We start from the raw sequence: 6,449 nt of genomic DNA, 5'->3' as shown, positions 1-6,449 counted from the left end.
CCACAAGCCTCCTGAATCAGAAACTGTGAAAATAGGGCCCAACAGGCAACCTGAGCTACCTACAAGGCCTGCAGATGAATCTGATACATCTATAATTTGAGAACCATTGACCAAGAGAATTTATGTAAAGCATGGGCCAAACAAACAAACCCACAAATGAAATAGGATTTCATCCTTATCTGGTGCATTTGCAATTTAGAGGAAACATAAAAGCAAACAATATTACCTTCTAGTGATTCCAGGAACAATTTATAGACAGAACAGGGTGTAGGACTGAACTAGATACAACTGTAGGAAAGAGGGGTCTCTTTTTCAAAAAATTAGCATATATTAATTATTCAAAAGACTCCAACATAATATTTCCATACATGCACATAGTGTATTTTGACCAAGTTCACCCCTCTATTACTCCCTCTTATTCCTTTTAATTTTTTTTACATTTTAATGAGTTTCATTATTTTATTTTCATATATACATATAGAGTATTTTGATCATATTCATCCAACATCACACTCATTCACTGCTTCAACCTCCCAAACAATCCACCTCTTATGTTCTTGTCATTTTGTCAAAGGCCTAGATATCAGATATGAGAAAAAATATGTGATATTTCTCTCCCTTAGTATGGTTTATTTATCTTAGTATGATGATCTTCATTTCCATATATTTTCCTAAAAAAATGACATAATTTCATTCTTCTTTATGACTGAATAATCATTACACAGAGACACACACACACATACACACATATTCATTCATTGGTTGATGGGCAGCTAAGCTGATTCTATTGCTTGGCTATTATTAACTGTGCTGCTATAAACATGGATGCAGAGGTAGCTTTATTGCATTCTGAGTTACTTTCCTTAAGATATATGTCCAGTTGTGACATGGCAGAATCATTTGGTAGCTCTATTTTTAGTTTTTTGAGGAACTTTCACACTAATTCCTATTTTCAATTGTATTTTTCTACTTATTTGATATTGATTACCAACAGCTAACTACATCTCTTTTCATCTATTTCTCATATTTTTATAGTTTAAAAATCATGTATTATTTTCCAATCTTTTCTGTATCTTATCATTAACATCTTTTCTTAGAAATATGCTGAAATACCTTTATGACAGTTATGTATTATTCTCTCTGTTCAAGGAAACTAAGTGAAATTGTCCATAAACTTCTATGAACTTCTATACAGAGATGGCTAATCCAGAGCATGGAAGTCACCCAGTGTCCATGAACTCTCTTTAGTAGTCCAGCGCAGACACAAACTAGCTTCAAGTCCAGATGACGTTTGCTGGAAAATAGACAACAGGATTTTGAAAAAAAAAGTGAAGGGCATTGGTTTTCTTCCAACAAGAAATCTTAAATGACCCAAGACTCAAACAGTCCAATACAGTAAAAAGACTCTGTATACCCTTGAAGCCATGGCACTAATAAAACAACTCAATATCATTGATATATTGTGATAATGTTACCAGACCAAGGTCTTGAAGCTAATCTCAAGGAGATAAAAAAACAATGTCAGAGAGACCTGTACTGAAGATAAAGAAAGTCTTACTTGGTGGACAAAGAATAGAGAATAGGGATAATCCTGTGTAACAATTCAAGACAAAATATTTCTCAAATGATCAACACTAACCCCAAAGGTTAAGACAACAATGAAAGACACAATATGAAGACAAAGATGACAAGCAATTTCATCCTATTTTGTTACCCACTGGATACATGCAGGCCCAAGTTTTTGAAAGTGGCCTTCAAGTTCTTGAAAATCAACCTAAGAAAATATTCTTACAACCCACCAGGCAGAGGTATTAACAACAGCAAAGCTAGTGGGATACTAATAATGTATTGCCCATCTGTGTGACCTCTAAGACTAGTAATTTTTAACTCAACCAAAACCATGTGAAGCCAGAGGGTTTATTTAGGTTTTTTCTGGCAGCAATAATATTCTATACATAATTATCACATGACTGAAGATTCATAATTTAAAAGTATCTTAAGCAACTTAATATATGAAATTTTTGTTCAATTTCAGATATTTTTACACCAATTCCTTTTTTGCATTCTTTTCTTTTTATTACAGAACTTACCACTAATCATGACTTCATCATTTTCTTTCCACTCTGGGAAGTTAATTGTCTTTTTTTCACTCTATGCCCTACCTACCATTTTCATTTTTTCCTCCAGCAATAGACAATTATCACATACCAGCAATTATGAAGATGTACAATGCTTACTTTCTCTCTCCTGGCTTAGGAATTAGATTACATTTTGATGAATATCTGAGTTCCTATTATTAGGCATGGAATCTAGAGCCAAAAGCAGAATCACTGTCAGTGACTGCATTCTGAGATTAATAACATAGGACCTAATCTTAGGAGGAAAAGCAATCATATTATAGCATTTGAGAATTTGATTCCACTAATAAGTAAATAATAGATGGTGATGTCCAATAAATATATAATACAAAACTATATTAAATACATTATTTTATTTATACAGTGTTGAACAAGAATAGACATGGACTCTTCATGGAACTTATAGACAAAGCATATCCATAAATTAATTTATGACGTTTTATTCATTCTCTCCATCATTCATTCCTTCATTTATCTAGCATATATTTATATGCAATAGGGAGTATGCTAACTGCCACAGATTCAAGGTAAAACTGTAGATTTTACTCTCAGAGACTTTGTAGTTTAATAGACCCTCAACTCAATTCTATCAGAATTTCCTGTGTATATACAGATCCTATTGATTTATCAATTCCAATATTTGAGAAAGTAAAATTATCAATAAGTAGCTATTAATTATAAAGGAGGGTCAGAAAAATTGACCAAAATTTAAAATAACAAATTAGAGAAACTATAATTAGAAAGTTTCATATACTTTTCATTTCTAAAAATCATACCATAGAAGTCAAACTGAAAGTGGATGATTCACAAAATCCTTTAAATGCAAGCATTGCAACAGGTAGCTGACACAGTTCACCCCAGAGTGAGTTTTTGGTTCCTAGCTTATTCACTTACTTTTTCCCATCAAAATAAGTAAGTAGCAAAAAGCAGCTATTACAGGACATAGTGGTGCATGCCTGTTATACCAGCTTCCAGAAGTGAGGCAGGAGGATCAATGAGTGGGAGGCCAGCTTGGGTTACATATTGAGACTCTTCTCAAGACAAAGCAAATAGAAAAAAAATGCAGTATGTTGGTTGTTAGTCACAGAGAAGATGAACTATAAGTATTAGCCAATGAGCAAGTGAAACATTTAAGTATAGAAAAATGAAAATATTCTAGAGGTCTGTTGTACAATATTATACCTATATTTAACAATATAATATTTTGCATCCATGAACCTGTTAAAATTTAATATATTATATATATTTATAACTGTTTTTTCAATAATGATTTTACCAAGCAGAAAATACACAAAAAGTTGAAGAACTGAAAGACTTGAGTTTCATTATTCTAAGGGTTCAAATGTTATATCTGCTAACAATGCAAAAATATCATGTATTTATATCTTTACATATGATGTGAATTCATTAAACATACAGGCTACACAATATAAATAAACGCAAACCTCTAAACAGTGTAAGACCACAGATAGTAATGAAATTTGTCACTCTTAGCTTATTTTCAATCAAATAAGCATTGTGAAATAAGAAAATGTTCAAACTAAGGAATATATATAATCAGAATTATATTAACAGGCACCAAATCCTATTGCTCAGTGCACTGTATGACATTCCACTGTTTCAACATGTTTCTGGGTTCTTAAGCTGACCTTTAGTGGATATATAGTATATTTGGGGACCTCTTTGAGTAACTATAAATGCTCTGAAAAGGAAATGAGAATAAACTTCCAGACTGGATGATTATATGGACTTCATGTGATATATTGAGTTATGGATATTAATTAAATGATGCTCCTGTTTGGTATTGAAATTTTTGTTCTCTTAGCTTATTCACTTCTTTGCCATGTTAAGTTTCATTTTCCTTTGTATTCACATTTGTAAAAGGATTTACTTCAGATATGAAGTCATAGGTATGCTTTGCTACCACCTAAATATCACTGAAAGCATTCTCACTTGGTATTTTCAATATTACCTTCATGTTAAAACAAAAATTGGCAGTAACAAATGTATTAGTACTGAGTATGTAAAAAACCAGCCTCTGTATGCATATATTCACTACCTTTGTAAAGACTCAGACCACCCTTTGAATAAAATGATAAAATAGACATTATTGAATGAGTTCATTCTATTTGGAATACCCCAGAAAGAGGACTGGAAACTGTGTTCTTTGTCATCTTCTCACTATTCTACTTTGTCACACTGCTTGGAAATTTTCTTATCCATAAGGCAATAATTTCTTCCTCTACATTTCAAACACCATGTTGTTCTTCTTGGGTTGTCTATCCATTTTTAATCATGTTGTTCCCATCAGCAACCTGTTTTTAGAGGGTATTTTATTTCTCTGGCATGAACTAATCTCCTCTCATAAAGGATGAGGGACACAGCTCTTCTTTTGTCATTTTCTGATTTCCAGTGATGGATACTGCTATTCTGTGATGGCTTGTGATCATTTGCCATCTGTCACCCCACCGAGACACATGCTTATCATGAGACCTGGAGTTTGTGTGAGCTTGGTTATGATGGCTTTGGTATCTTCAGGTCTCCATTCTCACCTCATTAGTAAGTTAACTTACTTTGTCTCAGTCAGGTGGACTACTTCTGTGACATTCCTGTGATTTTTACTGCTGACATGTACTGAGAGTTCATTGGTCCAGAGAGTCTGCTCCATTAATGTTGCTCTCTGGCTCTAATGCTTTTTTTTTCCTTCAGTATTTGTGTTTCCTGCACTCACACTGTGACTGCCATCCATTCTGCATAGGTCAGGCGGAAAGCTATCTCCATATGTAATGCCCTCCTCACTGCAATCCTCTGTGCCTATGGAACTCTGGTCATCATCTATTTGTGACCCACACCCATCCCCTGCTTGGTGCTGTGGTAGATGTATTAAATATATTGTCTCACCCATGCTGGACTCATTAACTTATTACTAAAGGAACATGCAAGTGAAAAGGTCCCTGAAAAAGGTTTGACATAGTGTATTCCTTTCTGCTTGGGAATGGATTATTTAGCTTGCAATGAATTTTAAAAACTTTTTTATTTCTAAAAGTCAATCTCCTTATTCATTCTCTTTCATATATAAGTGCCTAATGTAAATAAACTTAATTTCTTTGAAAGCAATATATATTTTCCCTATAAGATTTTCTATGTTGGTATGCCTCTATATGTGTTGAAGTGTCATAATTAACTCTATTAATCTCTACATCTTAATCCTGAGTGAGGAATACAGGAGGTATAGCAAAGCGCTGGAGAGAGATTTCTTAACCCTTATTGAATAGTGAATCTACCCTGGTTGAAGATAGAAGGAGCTATGACCATTCACTAGCCACTACACTTTGTGGCAAATCTTTTATTCCATCCTTCTGTTCTACTTAGAATATAATTATTCTCCTTTTCTGCCTACAAGTATTTCAGTTTTACAATTTCACAAAAGAGAGTGTTAACTAACATTTATAAGCATGATCTGTGTTCATTGCTGTGATGAACTCTTCAGTTGTCATCTTATTTACCTTCACATCATCCTCATCCAAAAAAGTAGACTTTACATTTTCGGTGAAAGAGCCTTGAGGATTAGAGACCTCAGAAAACAGAAATGAAGTTGCAAATTAATCAACATATTATTCAAGTTTTTAAAAACTACCTTGTAAATTTATTAACTCTTTGGATTACCTCCTTTAAAGAGAAGAGTGAATAACACAAATGAGGTTCATATTCTTTTGGAACTTTCCATTGCCTTAAAAAAAGAAATGTGCTGAACAAAAATGTAAGTGCAGGTGTCTAATGACACCCTCCAGGAAACTGTAATAATTAATTTCTCTCTCTTCTCTCTGTCTCTCCCCACTTTTTTATATTTCTAAGCTCTAATTATACCAAGTGGTAAATTATACCCTTACACAAGAAGATCTCTGACTTGTAGGATTAATATCCAAAGAAAAACCAAGATTATTTTTTAACTCCTTGTGTATGTGAATTATTGCAGTTCTTGGGGTCAAGCAAGAAATTGCTGCAATGAAGGTGCAGCATACTTAGTCAATTTCTGCTTGAAATTGACTGAAAAAGAGAGGAATTCTGGCCATCTACTAGCACATTATAGGTTTATGGGTACCTAAGACAGAGGAGACTCCTTTCTTCTGCTGGTGAAGGAAAGGTAAGCAATGCTCAATAGCACCAGCCAGTATGCTCCCTGTTGGCCATGTGGTGTCCAAGTCTTTCCTTCACTTTTATCTTGGTGTTCACTTTCTCTGTCTCTTCACAATCATCAGGAAAAAGTATAATAAAAGAAGAGAGAGATAGAATAACAAATAAATATATAGA

Source organism: Castor canadensis, chromosome 2, assembly GCF_047511655.1.
Source record: "Castor canadensis chromosome 2, mCasCan1.hap1v2, whole genome shotgun sequence".
Classification (NCBI taxonomy): Eukaryota; Metazoa; Chordata; class Mammalia; order Rodentia; family Castoridae; genus Castor; species Castor canadensis.
Note: the sequence above shows the minus strand (reverse complement) of the source record.